General features: G+C 54.1%; 6 non-coding genes across 6 annotated transcripts; all 6 read right to left on the bottom strand.

Moving 5' to 3' along the window:
• Positions 1-676: 676 nt before the first annotated feature.
• On the bottom strand, positions 677-757 carry LOC130846968 (small nucleolar RNA SNORD115). Its single transcript, XR_009051763.1, has one exon. It is a non-coding gene; the product is annotated as a small nucleolar RNA SNORD115 (small nucleolar RNA).
• A 2,506-nt stretch (positions 758-3,263) lies between these two features.
• Positions 3,264-3,344, bottom strand: LOC130846969 (small nucleolar RNA SNORD115). The gene has a single exon (XR_009051764.1). It is a non-coding gene; the product is annotated as a small nucleolar RNA SNORD115 (small nucleolar RNA).
• A 2,506-nt stretch (positions 3,345-5,850) lies between these two features.
• LOC130846970 (small nucleolar RNA SNORD115) lies at positions 5,851-5,931 on the bottom strand. Its single transcript, XR_009051765.1, has one exon. It is a non-coding gene; the product is annotated as a small nucleolar RNA SNORD115 (small nucleolar RNA).
• Positions 5,932-8,437: 2,506 nt separating this feature from the next.
• Positions 8,438-8,518, bottom strand: LOC130847356 (small nucleolar RNA SNORD115). Its single transcript, XR_009052121.1, has one exon. It is a non-coding gene; the product is annotated as a small nucleolar RNA SNORD115 (small nucleolar RNA).
• A 2,506-nt stretch (positions 8,519-11,024) lies between these two features.
• Positions 11,025-11,105, bottom strand: LOC130847357 (small nucleolar RNA SNORD115). Its single transcript, XR_009052122.1, has one exon. It is a non-coding gene; the product is annotated as a small nucleolar RNA SNORD115 (small nucleolar RNA).
• Positions 11,106-13,611: 2,506 nt separating this feature from the next.
• Positions 13,612-13,692, bottom strand: LOC130847358 (small nucleolar RNA SNORD115). The gene has a single exon (XR_009052123.1). It is a non-coding gene; the product is annotated as a small nucleolar RNA SNORD115 (small nucleolar RNA).
• Between the last annotated feature and the right edge of the window lie 1,175 nt (positions 13,693-14,867).

Genomic DNA, 14,867 nt, shown 5'->3' on the forward strand with positions numbered 1-14,867 from the left:
CATGAGCCTTCCCTACTGGCAGGTTTTGGGAAGCCATAAAGCACACACCACAAGGGACCATTCCCTCAGTTGGTGATCATACTCTGACGCTAGGTGCACAGAGGTCTCTAGAGATGTTCCGCCTGGGGCCAAGGAAGAAAACACTGCCTCGATGTGCTCTCTGACTAGAATACAGCTCTAATGAAGGCAAGTGAGTCCACCAGATGTGAGCCCATAAATTTGGGGCAGCAGCAGACATTCCTCCTTGGTAGGCAGGAGGTTGCCAAAAGACTACCCTGTACTGCCTGCTGTGAGGGCAGCCAGCCCATAGTTCAAAATTCTCTGGGGCCTATCAGTAGCAACCAAAAGAGCCACTCACTGCGGAACATTCTGGCTGTGGTGAGTCCATTCCAAGGCTTGGCCTGAAACACAAAATTCAAAGCAGAAAGGCTTAAGGAAAGACTCCACCCATGGCTTCAGAACATGTGGGCCCTGGCACTATGGAGCAGGATAGAAAACCAAAGGTGGCAACACATCTTGGATATGTGGAAGCCATCTACACTGGGAGGAGTCTCAAGGGATTTCCTCGAGCGAGAGGCTGCTCCAACACCCACACCCAAACCCACACACACACCCACACCCAGGGCTCTGCAATGGACCAAAAATGCAGGCCATCCTGCCCCTGGATCCCTCTGTTAGGCCTCAGCGTAATCCTATTGAGCATGATTTTTTGGTCATCAGCTCTCTTCAGGACCATATGAGTTCTCATCCTCGACCCAACTGAGGCCCTCCTCACTCACCTGCGCCCTGCCACATGTGAAGGCTTACCTCAGATGCTTCCTGGAAAGAAGGATGCCTGAAGGGATGTGCCATTCTGTCGAATCCACGTGCTGGGCCAAGGCTCATGGTGATTGCCCTAGGGAACATAGGCCAAACACAGATCTTCATTTCTCTGGGGACGATGGCTGCCAAGAGGTGAGAAGGACAGCTGTGAGAACTCCAACTCCATGCTAGATGCATTGGGGGACGTGTGTGCCACATGCTCATGCATCGAATGATGCTACAAGAAATACCTGCAGCAATACATCCAGGAACATAGGGCCCAAATGTACCTCCACGCAGAGACAGGAACACATAGCTGAAACGCATACAAACAGCTCCCTACATAGCTTCCTTCCTGCCTCCCTTCCTCCAGAATGCTCTAGCTCCCTCCCTTTCGACCCTCGTCCTTGGCTCACTCCCTCCATCCATCCATACATACAAAGATGAAGGCATGAGTGGACAGGTGGATCAATGCCATCTTATGTACCTTAATACTGTGTCAGGGGCAGATGAAAGAACCAGTACGTATATGTCTCCCCAGGGAAGGACTAGCCTCATGGATCCTCTAGTCAGCACAAGGCCTGGCACCAGGTCTGCTTGGTGGGGAAAACACTGGGGGCGTTTCTGGGGGGAATGGAGACATTCCTCTGGGCCCGACCCTGGTGTGGGCAAGCGTGTGCTGGCCGATGTCACACTCGGCTTGTCCATGTGCACAACACCCAGACAATGAGGCCTTTATGTCCCACACAGTGGACATTCACAGGAGCTGGAGGGAGCTCTCTTGGTAGGCAGTGGCTCCCGTAGAGGAAGGCCAGCACAAGAGATGCCACAGGCCTCTATCTGTATGCAGAACCCATGAAAGGGCCTGTCTGAATAAACTGGCCTATCTGAAGGCCCATGATCCCTCACAGAGACCTGGGAAACCCCATTCCAGCAAGGGACCAGCCCTTCAGCTCTCACAAGAGCCAAGAGCATCTAGCTGCCAAGTCCCTGATGAAGGGTCCTTGTTGCCTCTCACCACCTCCAGGCCTGGCCCCACATCCTCCCAACCAACACTTCTTGGAAGTCACTCAAGCACACCCCACAACTGACCATAAGCTCAGTACATCCTCGTGCTCTGCCTCGACATGCACAGAGATCTGCGTGGTTGCTCCCCAGGGCAACACGTATTGAAATGGTGCCTCCATGCTCAGTCTTACTACACTTCAGGTCAATCGAGTTGAATTTCAAGACCCGCATTCCGATCTGGTGGATGGGGAGCCATGTCAAGCATTCCTCCTTGGGGACCACAGAGATTCCCAAACAGGGCCAATTTCTTCTGTGGCAGCATTCCCTACTGTGGCCCGTGCAAGGCCACCAAACAACAGCCATGCAGCTACACCCTCCTCAGCCCGCATCCCGGGACCACCCCTCCCCTTCAGGTCAACAGGGCCTCACGATGGACATGATAACGGGATGCCCAAGGGCTCTGCAAAGCCTTCATGGGGGAATGGACACCCAGAAGCCTTTTCTCCTCTGGAGGGGGCTCTCTGACAAACCAGTGGCTTCCGGAGAGGACGACCAACCCAGGAGAAGCTATGGTCCTGTGTATGCATGCAGACCCCATCAGAGGCCCCATTCGGATCAAGTGGCTCCAGCAAAGCACCATGATCCCTCACAGAGTCCTGGCACAACCCCATTGAAGACCACGGCATGGCTTCCAGCCCTTGAAATAACCAGCAGCATCCTGCTTCCAAGCACCTGAGGATAGGCTCCTGCCTGCCTCTCACCATCTCTAGGCAGGGGGCATGAGCCTTCCCTACTGGCAGGTTTTGGGAAGCCATAAAGCACACACCACAAGGGACCATTCCCTCAGTTGGTGATCATACTCTGACGCTAGGTGCACAGAGGTCTCTAGAGATGTTCCGCCTGGGGCCAAGGAAGAAAACACTGCCTCGATGTGCTCTCTGACTAGAATACAGCTCTAATGAAGGCAAGTGAGTCCACCAGATGTGAGCCCATAAATTTGGGGCAGCAGCAGACATTCCTCCTTGGTAGGCAGGAGGTTGCCAAAAGACTACCCTGTACTGGCTGCTGTGAGGGCGGCCAGCCCATAGTTCAAAATTCTCTGGGGCCTATCGGTAGCAACCAAAAGAGCCACTCACTGCGGAACATTCTGGCTGTGGTGAGCCCATGCCAAGGCTTGGCCTGAAACACAAAATTCAAAGCAGAAAGGCTTAAGGAAAGACTCCACCCATGGCTTCAGAACATGTGGGCCCTGGCACTATGGAGCAGGATAGAAAACCAAAGGTGGCAACACATCTTGGATATGTGGAAGCCATCTACACTGGGAGGAGTCTCAAGGGATTTCCTCGAGCGAGAGGCTGCTCCAACACCCACACCCAAACCCACACACACACCCACACCCAGGGCTCTGCAATGGACCAAAAATGCAGGCCATCCTGCCCCTGGATCCCTCTGTTAGGCCTCAGCGTAATCCTATTGAGCATGATTTTTTGGTCATCAGCTCTCTTCAGGACCATATGAGTTCTCATCCTCGACCCAACTGAGGCCCTCCTCACTCACCTGCGCCCTGCCACATGTGAAGGCTTACCTCAGATGCTTCCTGGAAAGAAGGATGCCTGAAGGGATGTGCCATTCTGTCGAATCCACGTGCTGGGCCAAGGCTCATGGTGATTGCCCTAGGGAACATAGGCCAAACACAGATCTTCATTTCTCTGGGGACGATGGCTGCCAAGAGGTGAGAAGGACAGCTGTGAGAACTCCAACTCCATGCTAGATGCATTGGGGGACGTGTGTGCCACATGCTCATGCATCGAATGATGCTACAAGAAATACCTGCAGCAATACATCCAGGAACATAGGGCCCAAATGTACCTCCACGCAGAGACAGGAACACATAGCTGAAACGCATACAAACAGCTCCCTACATAGCTTCCTTCCTGCCTCCCTTCCTCCAGAATGCTCTAGCTCCCTCCCTTTCGACCCTCGTCCTTGGCTCACTCCCTCCATCCATCCATACATACAAAGATGAAGGCATGAGTGGACAGGTGGATCAATGCCATCTTATGTACCTTAATACTGTGTCAGGGGCAGATGAAAGAACCAGTACGTATATGTCTCCCCAGGGAAGGACTAGCCTCATGGATCCTCTAGTCAGCACAAGGCCTGGCACCAGGTCTGCTTGGTGGGGAAAACACTGGGGGCGTTTCTGGGGGGAATGGAGACATTCCTCTGGGCCCGACCCTGGTGTGGGCAAGCGTGTGCTGGCCGATGTCACACTCGGCTTGTCCATGTGCACAACACCCAGACAATGAGGCCTTTATGTCCCACACAGTGGACATTCACAGGAGCTGGAGGGAGCTCTCTTGGTAGGCAGTGGCTCCCGTAGAGGAAGGCCAGCACAAGAGATGCCACAGGCCTCTATCTGTATGCAGAACCCATGAAAGGGCCTGTCTGAATAAACTGGCCTATCTGAAGGCCCATGATCCCTCACAGAGACCTGGGAAACCCCATTCCAGCAAGGGACCAGCCCTTCAGCTCTCACAAGAGCCAAGAGCATCTAGCTGCCAAGTCCCTGATGAAGGGTCCTTGTTGCCTCTCACCACCTCCAGGCCTGGCCCCACATCCTCCCAACCAACACTTCTTGGAAGTCACTCAAGCACACCCCACAACTGACCATAAGCTCAGTACATCCTCGTGCTCTGCCTCGACATGCACAGAGATCTGCGTGGTTGCTCCCCAGGGCAACACGTATTGAAATGGTGCCTCCATGCTCAGTCTTACTACACTTCAGGTCAATCGAGTTGAATTTCAAGACCCGCATTCCGATCTGGTGGATGGGGAGCCATGTCAAGCATTCCTCCTTGGGGACCACAGAGATTCCCAAACAGGGCCAATTTCTTCTGTGGCAGCATTCCCTACTGTGGCCCGTGCAAGGCCACCAAACAACAGCCATGCAGCTACACCCTCCTCAGCCCGCATCCCGGGACCACCCCTCCCCTTCAGGTCAACAGGGCCTCACGATGGACATGATAACGGGATGCCCAAGGGCTCTGCAAAGCCTTCATGGGGGAATGGACACCCAGAAGCCTTTTCTCCTCTGGAGGGGGCTCTCTGACAAACCAGTGGCTTCCGGAGAGGACGACCAACCCAGGAGAAGCTATGGTCCTGTGTATGCATGCAGACCCCATCAGAGGCCCCATTCGGATCAAGTGGCTCCAGCAAAGCACCATGATCCCTCACAGAGTCCTGGCACAACCCCATTGAAGACCACGGCATGGCTTCCAGCCCTTGAAATAACCAGCAGCATCCTGCTTCCAAGCACCTGAGGATAGGCTCCTGCCTGCCTCTCACCATCTCTAGGCAGGGGGCATGAGCCTTCCCTACTGGCAGGTTTTGGGAAGCCATAAAGCACACACCACAAGGGACCATTCCCTCAGTTGGTGATCATACTCTGACGCTAGGTGCACAGAGGTCTCTAGAGATGTTCCGCCTGGGGCCAAGGAAGAAAACACTGCCTCGATGTGCTCTCTGACTAGAATACAGCTCTAATGAAGGCAAGTGAGTCCACCAGATGTGAGCCCATAAATTTGGGGCAGCAGCAGACATTCCTCCTTGGTAGGCAGGAGGTTGCCAAAAGACTACCCTGTACTGGCTGCTGTGAGGGCGGCCAGCCCATAGTTCAAAATTCTCTGGGGCCTATCGGTAGCAACCAAAAGAGCCACTCACTGCGGAACATTCTGGCTGTGGTGAGCCCATGCCAAGGCTTGGCCTGAAACACAAAATTCAAAGCAGAAAGGCTTAAGGAAAGACTCCACCCATGGCTTCAGAACATGTGGGCCCTGGCACTATGGAGCAGGATAGAAAACCAAAGGTGGCAACACATCTTGGATATGTGGAAGCCATCTACACTGGGAGGAGTCTCAAGGGATTTCCTCGAGCGAGAGGCTGCTCCAACACCCACACCCAAACCCACACACACACCCACACCCAGGGCTCTGCAATGGACCAAAAATGCAGGCCATCCTGCCCCTGGATCCCTCTGTTAGGCCTCAGCGTAATCCTATTGAGCATGATTTTTTGGTCATCAGCTCTCTTCAGGACCATATGAGTTCTCATCCTCGACCCAACTGAGGCCCTCCTCACTCACCTGCGCCCTGCCACATGTGAAGGCTTACCTCAGATGCTTCCTGGAAAGAAGGATGCCTGAAGGGATGTGCCATTCTGTCGAATCCACGTGCTGGGCCAAGGCTCATGGTGATTGCCCTAGGGAACATAGGCCAAACACAGATCTTCATTTCTCTGGGGACGATGGCTGCCAAGAGGTGAGAAGGACAGCTGTGAGAACTCCAACTCCATGCTAGATGCATTGGGGGACGTGTGTGCCACATGCTCATGCATCGAATGATGCTACAAGAAATACCTGCAGCAATACATCCAGGAACATAGGGCCCAAATGTACCTCCACGCAGAGACAGGAACACATAGCTGAAACGCATACAAACAGCTCCCTACATAGCTTCCTTCCTGCCTCCCTTCCTCCAGAATGCTCTAGCTCCCTCCCTTTCGACCCTCGTCCTTGGCTCACTCCCTCCATCCATCCATACATACAAAGATGAAGGCATGAGTGGACAGGTGGATCAATGCCATCTTATGTACCTTAATACTGTGTCAGGGGCAGATGAAAGAACCAGTACGTATATGTCTCCCCAGGGAAGGACTAGCCTCATGGATCCTCTAGTCAGCACAAGGCCTGGCACCAGGTCTGCTTGGTGGGGAAAACACTGGGGGCGTTTCTGGGGGGAATGGAGACATTCCTCTGGGCCCGACCCTGGTGTGGGCAAGCGTGTGCTGGCCGATGTCACACTCGGCTTGTCCATGTGCACAACACCCAGACAATGAGGCCTTTATGTCCCACACAGTGGACATTCACAGGAGCTGGAGGGAGCTCTCTTGGTAGGCAGTGGCTCCCGTAGAGGAAGGCCAGCACAAGAGATGCCACAGGCCTCTATCTGTATGCAGAACCCATGAAAGGGCCTGTCTGAATAAACTGGCCTATCTGAAGGCCCATGATCCCTCACAGAGACCTGGGAAACCCCATTCCAGCAAGGGACCAGCCCTTCAGCTCTCACAAGAGCCAAGAGCATCTAGCTGCCAAGTCCCTGATGAAGGGTCCTTGTTGCCTCTCACCACCTCCAGGCCTGGCCCCACATCCTCCCAACCAACACTTCTTGGAAGTCACTCAAGCACACCCCACAACTGACCATAAGCTCAGTACATCCTCGTGCTCTGCCTCGACATGCACAGAGATCTGCGTGGTTGCTCCCCAGGGCAACACGTATTGAAATGGTGCCTCCATGCTCAGTCTTACTACACTTCAGGTCAATCGAGTTGAATTTCAAGACCCGCATTCCGATCTGGTGGATGGGGAGCCATGTCAAGCATTCCTCCTTGGGGACCACAGAGATTCCCAAACAGGGCCAATTTCTTCTGTGGCAGCATTCCCTACTGTGGCCCGTGCAAGGCCACCAAACAACAGCCATGCAGCTACACCCTCCTCAGCCCGCATCCCGGGACCACCCCTCCCCTTCAGGTCAACAGGGCCTCACGATGGACATGATAACGGGATGCCCAAGGGCTCTGCAAAGCCTTCATGGGGGAATGGACACCCAGAAGCCTTTTCTCCTCTGGAGGGGGCTCTCTGACAAACCAGTGGCTTCCGGAGAGGACGACCAACCCAGGAGAAGCTATGGTCCTGTGTATGCATGCAGACCCCATCAGAGGCCCCATTCGGATCAAGTGGCTCCAACAAAGCACCATGATCCCTCACAGAGTCCTGGCACAACCCCATTGAAGACCACGGCATGGCTTCCAGCCCTTGAAATAACCAGCAGCATCCTGCTTCCAAGCACCTGAGGATAGGCTCCTGCCTGCATCTCACCATCTCTAGGCAGGGGGCATGAGCCTTCCCTACTGGCAGGTTTTGGGAAGCCATAAAGCACACACCACAAGGGACCATTCCCTCAGTTGGTGATCATACTCTGACGCTAGGTGCACAGAGGTCTCTAGAGATGTTCCGCCTGGGGCCAAGGAAGAAAACACTGCCTCGATGTGCTCTCTGACTAGAATACAGCTGTAATGAAGGCAAGTGAGTCCACCAGATGTGAGCCCATAAATTTGGGGCAGCAGCAGACATTCCTCCTTGGTAGGCAGGAGGTTGCCAAAAGACTACCCTGTACTGGCTGCTGTGAGGGCGGCCAGCCCATAGTTCAAAATTCTCTGGGGCCTATCGGTAGCAACCAAAAGAGGCACTCACTGCGGAACATTCTGGCTGTGGTGAGCCCATGCCAAGGCTTGGCCTGAAACACAAAATTCAAAGCAGAAAGGCTTAAGGAAAGACTCCACCCATGGCTTCAGAACATGTGGGCCCTGGCACTATGGAGCAGGATAGAAAACCACAGGTGGCAACACATCTTGGATATGTGGAATCCTCCTACACTGGGAGGAGTCTCAAGGGATTTCCTCGAGCGAGAGGCTGCTCCAACACCCACACCCAAACCCACACACACACCCACACCCAGGGCTCTGCAATGGACCAAAAATGCAGGCCATCCTGCCCCTGGATCCCTCTGTTAGGCCTCAGCGTAATCCTATTGAGCATGATTTTTTGGTCATCAGCTCTCTTCAGGACCATATGAGTTCTCATCATCGACCCAACTGAGGCCCTCCTCACTCACCTGCGCCCTGCCACATGTGAAGGCTTACCTCAGATGCTTCCTGGAAAGAAGGATGCCTGAAGGGATGTGCCATTCTGTCGAATCCACGTGCTGGGCCAAGGCTCATGGTGATTGTCCTAGGGAACATAGGCCAAACACAGATCTTCATTTCTCTGGGGACGATGGCTGCCAAGAGGTGAGAAGGACAGCTGTGAGAACTCCAACTCCATGCTAGATGCATTGGGGCACGTGTGTGCCACACGCTCATGCATCGAATGATGCTACAAGAAATACCTGCAGCAATACATCCAGGAACATAGGGCCCAAATGTACCTCCACGCAGAGACAGGAACACATAGCTGAAACGCATACAAACAGCTCCCTACATAGCTTCCTTCCTGCCTCCCTTCCTCCAGAATGCTCTAGCTCCCTCCCCTTTGACCCTCGTCCTTGGCTCACTCCCTCCATCCATCCATACTTACAAAGATGAAGGCATGAGTGGACAGGTGGATCAATGCCATCTTATGTACCTTAATACTGTGTCAGGGGCAGATGAAAGAACCAGTACGTATATGTCTCCCCAGGGAAGGACTAGCCTCATGGATCCTCCAGGCAGCACAAGGCCTGGCACCAGGTCTGCTTGGTGGGGAAAACACTGGGGGTGTTTCTGGGGGGAATGGAGACATTCCTCTGGGCCCGACCCTGGTGTGGGCAAGCGTGTGCTGGCTGATGTCACACTCGGCTTGTCCATGTGCACAGCACCCAGACAATGAGGCCTTTATGTCCCACACAGTGGACATTCACAGGAGCTGGAGGGAGCTCTCTTGGTAGGCAGTGGCTCCCGTAGAGGAAGGCCAGCCCAAGAGATGCCACAGGCCTGTATCTGTATGCAGAACCCATGAAAGGGCCTGTCTGAGTAAACTGGCCTATCTGAGGGCCCATGATCCCTCACAGAGACCTGGGAAACCCCATTCCAGCAAGGGACCAGCCCTTCAGCTCTCACAAGAGCCAAGAGCATCTAGCTGCCAAGTCCCTGATGAAGGGTCCTTGTTGCCTCTCACCACCTCCAGGCCTGGCCCCACATCCTCCCAACCAACACTTCTTGGAAGTCACTCAAGCACACCCCACAACGGACCATAAGCTCAGTCCATCCTCGTGCTCTGCCTCGACATGCACAGAGATCTGCGTGGTTGCTCCCCAGGGCAACACGTAATGAAATGGTGCCTCCATGGTCAGTCTTACTACACTTCAGGTCAATCGAGTTGAATTTCAAGGCCTGCATTCCGATCTGGTGGATGGGGAGCCATGTCAAGCATTCCTCCTTGGGGACCACAGAGATTCCCAAACAGGGCCAATTTCTTCTGTGGCAGCATTCCCTACTGTGGCACGTGCAAGGTCACCAAACAACAGCCATGCAGCTACACCCTCCTCAGCCCACATCCCGGGACCACCCCTCCCCTTCAGGTCAACAGGGCCTCACGATGGACATGATAACGGGATGCCCAAGGGCTCTGCAAAGCCTTCATGGGGGAATGGACACCCAGAAGCCTTTTCTCCTCTGGAGGGGGCTCTCTGACAAACCAGTGGCTTCGGGAGAGGACGACCAACCCAGGAGAAGCTATGGTCCTGTGTATGCATGCAGACCCCATCAGAGGCCCCATTCGGATCAAGTGGCTCCAACAAAGCACCATGATCCCTCACAGAGTCCTGGCACAACCCCATTGAAGACCACGGCATGGCTTCCAGCCCTTGAAATAACCAGCAGCATCCTGCCTCCAAGCACCTGAGGATGGGCTCCTGCCTGCCTCTCACCATCTCTAGGCAGGGGGCATGAGCCTTCCCTACTGACAGGTTTTGGGAAGCCATAAAGCACACACCACAAGGGACCATTCCCTCAGTTGGTGATCATACTCTGGCGCTAGGTGCACAGAGGTCTCTAGAGATGTTCCGCCTGGGGCCAAGGAAGAAAACACTGCCTCGATGTGCTCTCTGACTAGAATACAGCTCTAATGAAGGCATGTGAGTGCACCAGATGTGAGCCCATAAATTTGGGGCAGCAGCAGACATTCCTCCTTGGTAGGCAGGAGGTTGCCAAAAGACTACCCTGTACTGCCTGCTGTGAGGGCGGCCAGCCCATAGTTCAAAATTCTCTGGGGCCTATCAGTAGCAACCAAAAGAGCCACTCACTGCGGAACATTCTGGCTGTGGTGAGTCCATTCCAAGGCTTGGCCTGAAACACAAAATTCAAAGCAGAAAGGCTTAAGGAAAGACTCCACCCATGGCTTCAGAACATGTGGGCCCTGGCACTATGGAGCAGGATAGAAAACCAAAGGTGGCAACACATCTTGGATATGTGGAAGCCATCTACACTGGGAGGAGTCTCAAGGGATTTCCTCGAGCGAGAGGCTGCTCCAACACCCACACCCAAACCCACACACACACCCACACCCAGGGCTCTGCAATGGACCAAAAATGCAGGCCATCCTGCCCCTGGATCCCTCTGTTAGGCCTCAGCGTAATCCTATTGAGCATGATTTTTTGGTCATCAGCTCTCTTCAGGACCATATGAGTTCTCATCATCGACCCAACTGAGGCCCTCCTCACTCACCTGCGCCCTGCCACATGTGAAGGCTTACCTCAGATGCTTCCTGGAAAGAAGGATGCCTGAAGGGATGTGCCATTCTGTCGAATCCACGTGCTGGGCCAAGGCTCATGGTGATTGCCCTAGGGAACATAGGCCAAACACAGATCTTCATTTCTCTGGGGACGATGGCTGCCAAGAGGTGAGAAGGACAGCTGTGAGAACTCCAACTCCATGCTAGATGCATTGGGGCACGTGTGTGCCACACGCTCATGCATCGAATGATGCTACAAGAAATACCTGCAGCAATACATCCAGGAACATAGGGCCCAAATGTACCTCCACGCAGAGACAGGAACACATAGCTGAAACGCATACAAACAGCTCCCTACATAGCTTCCTTCCTGCCTCCCTTCCTCCAGAATGCTCTAGCTCCCTCCCCTTTGACCCTCGTCCTTGGCTCACTCCCTCCATCCATCCATACTTACAAAGATGAAGGCATGAGTGGACAGGTGGATCAATGCCATCTTATGTACCTTAATACTGTGTCAGGGGCAGATGAAATAACCAGTACGTATATGTCTCCCCAGGGAAGGACTAGCCTCATGGATCCTCCAGGCAGCACAAGGCCTGGCACCAGGTCTGCTTGGTGGGGAAAACACTGGGGGTGTTTCTGGGGGGAATGGAGACATTCCTCTGGGCCCGACCCTGGTGTGGGCAAGCGTGTGCTGGCTGATGTCACCCTCGGCTTGTCCATGTGCACAGCACCTAGACAATGAGGCCTTTATGTCCCACACAGTGGACATTCACAGGAGCTGGAGGGAGCTCTCTTGGTAGGCAGTGGCTCCCGTAGAGGAAGGCCAGCCCAAGAGATGCCACAGGCCTCTATCTGTATGCAGAACCCATGAAAGGGCCTGTCTGAGTAAACTGGCCTATCTGAGGGCCCATGATCCCTCACAGAGACCTGGGAAACCCCATTCCAGCAAGGGACCAGCCCTTCAGCTCTCACAAGAGCCAAGAGCATCTAGCTGCCAAGTCCCTGATGAAGGGTCCTTGTTGCCTCTCACCACCTCCAGGCCTGGCCCCACATCCTCCCAACCAACACTTCTTGGAAGTCACTCAAGCACACCCCACAACGGACCATAAGCTCAGTCCATCCTCGTGCTCTGCCTCGACATGCACAGAGATCTGCGTGGTTGCTCCCCAGGGCAACACGTAATGAAATGGTGCCTCCATGGTCAGTCTTACTACACTTCAGGTCAATCGAGTTGAATTTCAAGGCCTGCATTCCGATCTGGTGGATGGGGAGCCATGTCAAGCATTCCTCCTTGGGGACCACAGAGATTCCCAAACAGGGCCAATTTCTTCTGTGGCAGCATTCCCTACTGTGGCCCGTGCAAGGTCACCAAACAACAGCCATGCAGCTGCACCCTCCTCAGCCCACATCCAGGGACCACCCCTCCCCTTCAGGTCAACAGGGCCTCACGATGGACATGATAACGGGATGCCCAAGGGCTCTGCAAAGCCTTCATGGGGGAATGGACACCCAGAAGCCTTTTCTCCTCTGGAGGGGGCTCTCTGACAAACCAGTGGCTTCGGGAGAGGACGACCAACCCAGGAGAAGCTATGGTCCTGTGTATGCATGCAGACCCCATCAGAGGCCCCATTCGGATCAAGTGGCTCCAACAAAGCACCATGATCCCTCACAGAGTCCTGGCACAACCCCATTGAAGACCACGGCATGGCTTCCAGCCCTTGAAATAACCAGCAGCATCCTGCCTCCAAGCACCTGAGGATGGGCTCCTGCCTGCCTCTCACCATCTCTAGGCAGGGGGCATGAGCCTTCCCTACTGTCAGGTTTTGGGAAGCCATAAAGCACACACCACAAGGGACCATTCCCTCAGTGGGTGATCATACTCTGGCGCTAGGTGCACAGAGGTCTCTAGAGATGTTCCGCCTGGGGCCAAGGAAGAAAACACTGCCTCGATGTGCTCTCTGACTAGAATACAGCTCTAATGAAGGCATGTGAGTGCACCAGATGTGAGCCCATAAATTTGGGGCAGCAGCAGACATTCCTCCTTGGTAGGCAGGAGGTTGCCAAAAGACTACCCTGTACTGCCTGTTGTGAGGGCGGCCAGCCCATAGTTCAAAATTCTCTGGGGCCTATCAGTAGCAACCAAAAGAGCCACTCACTGCGGAACATTCTGGCTGTGGTGAGTCCATTCCAAGGCTTGGCCTGAAACACAAAATTCAAAGCAGAAAGGCTTAAGGAAAGACTCCACCCATGGCTTCAGAACATGTGGGCCCTGGCACTATGGAGCAGGATAGAAAACCAAAGGTGGCAACACATCTTGGATATGTGGAAGCCATCTACACTGGGAGGAGTCTCAAGGGATTTCCTCGAGCGAGAGGCTGCTCCAACACCCACACCCAAACCCACACACACACCCACACCCAGGGCTCTGCAATGGACCAAAAATGCAGGCCATCCTGCCCCTGGATCCCTCTGTTAGGCCTCAGCGTAATCCTATTGAGCATGATTTTTTGGTCATCAGCTCTCTTCAGGACCATATGAGTTCTCATCATCGACCCAACTGAGGCCCTCCTCACTCACCTGCGCCCTGCCACATGTGAAGGCTTACCTCAGATGCTTCCTGGAAAGAAGGATGCCTGAAGGGATGTGCCATTCTGTCGAATCCACGTGCTGGGCCAAGGCTCATGGTGATTGCCCTAGGGAACATAGGCCAAACACAGATCTTCATTTCTCTGGGGACGATGGCTGCCAAGAGGTGAGAAGGACAGCTGTGAGAACTCCAACTCCATGCTAGATGCATTGGGGCACGTGTGTGCCACACGCTCATGCATCGAATGATGCTACAAGAAATACCTGCAGCAATACATCCAGGAACATAGGGCCCAAATGTACCTCCACGCAGAGACAGGAACACATAGCTGAAACGCATACAAACAGCTCCCTACATAGCTTCCTTCCTGCCTCCCTTCCTCCAGAATGCTCTAGCTCCCTCCCCTTTGACCCTCGTCCTTGGCTCACTCCCTCCATCCATCCATACTTACAAAGATGAAGGCATGAGTGGACAGGTGGATCAATGCCATCTTATGTACCTTAATACTGTGTCAGGGGCAGATGAAATAACCAGTACGTATATGTCTCCCCAGGGAAGGACTAGCCTCATGGATCCTCCAGGCAGCACAAGGCCTGGCACCAGGTCTGCTTGGTGGGGAAAACACTGGGGGTGTTTCTGGGGGGAATGGAGACATTCCTCTGGGCCCCACCCTGGTGTGGGCAAGCGTGTGCTGGCCGATGTCACACTCGGCTTGTCCATGTGCACAACACCCAGACAATGAGGCCTTTATGTCCCACACAGTGGACATTCACAGGAGCTGGAGGGAGCTCTCTTGGTAGGCAGTGGCTCCCGTAGAGGAAGGCCAGCCCAAGAGATGCCACAGGCCTGTATCTGTATGCAGAACCCATGAAAGGGCCTGTCTGAGAAAACTGGCCTATCTGAGGGCCCATGATCCCTCACAGAGACCTGGGAAACCCCATTCCAGCAAGGGACCAGCCCTTCAGCTCTCACAAGAGCCAAGAGCATTTAGCTGCCAAGTCCCTGATCAAGGGTCCTTGTTGCCTCTCACCACCTCCAGGCCTGGCCCCACATCCTCCCAACCAACACTTCTTGGAAGTCACTCAAGCACACCCCACAACTGACCATAAGCTCAGTCCATCCTCGTGCTCTGCCTCGACATGC

Source organism: Hippopotamus amphibius, chromosome 2 (genome assembly GCF_030028045.1).
Source record: "Hippopotamus amphibius kiboko isolate mHipAmp2 chromosome 2, mHipAmp2.hap2, whole genome shotgun sequence".
Classification (NCBI taxonomy): Eukaryota; Metazoa; Chordata; class Mammalia; order Artiodactyla; family Hippopotamidae; genus Hippopotamus; species Hippopotamus amphibius.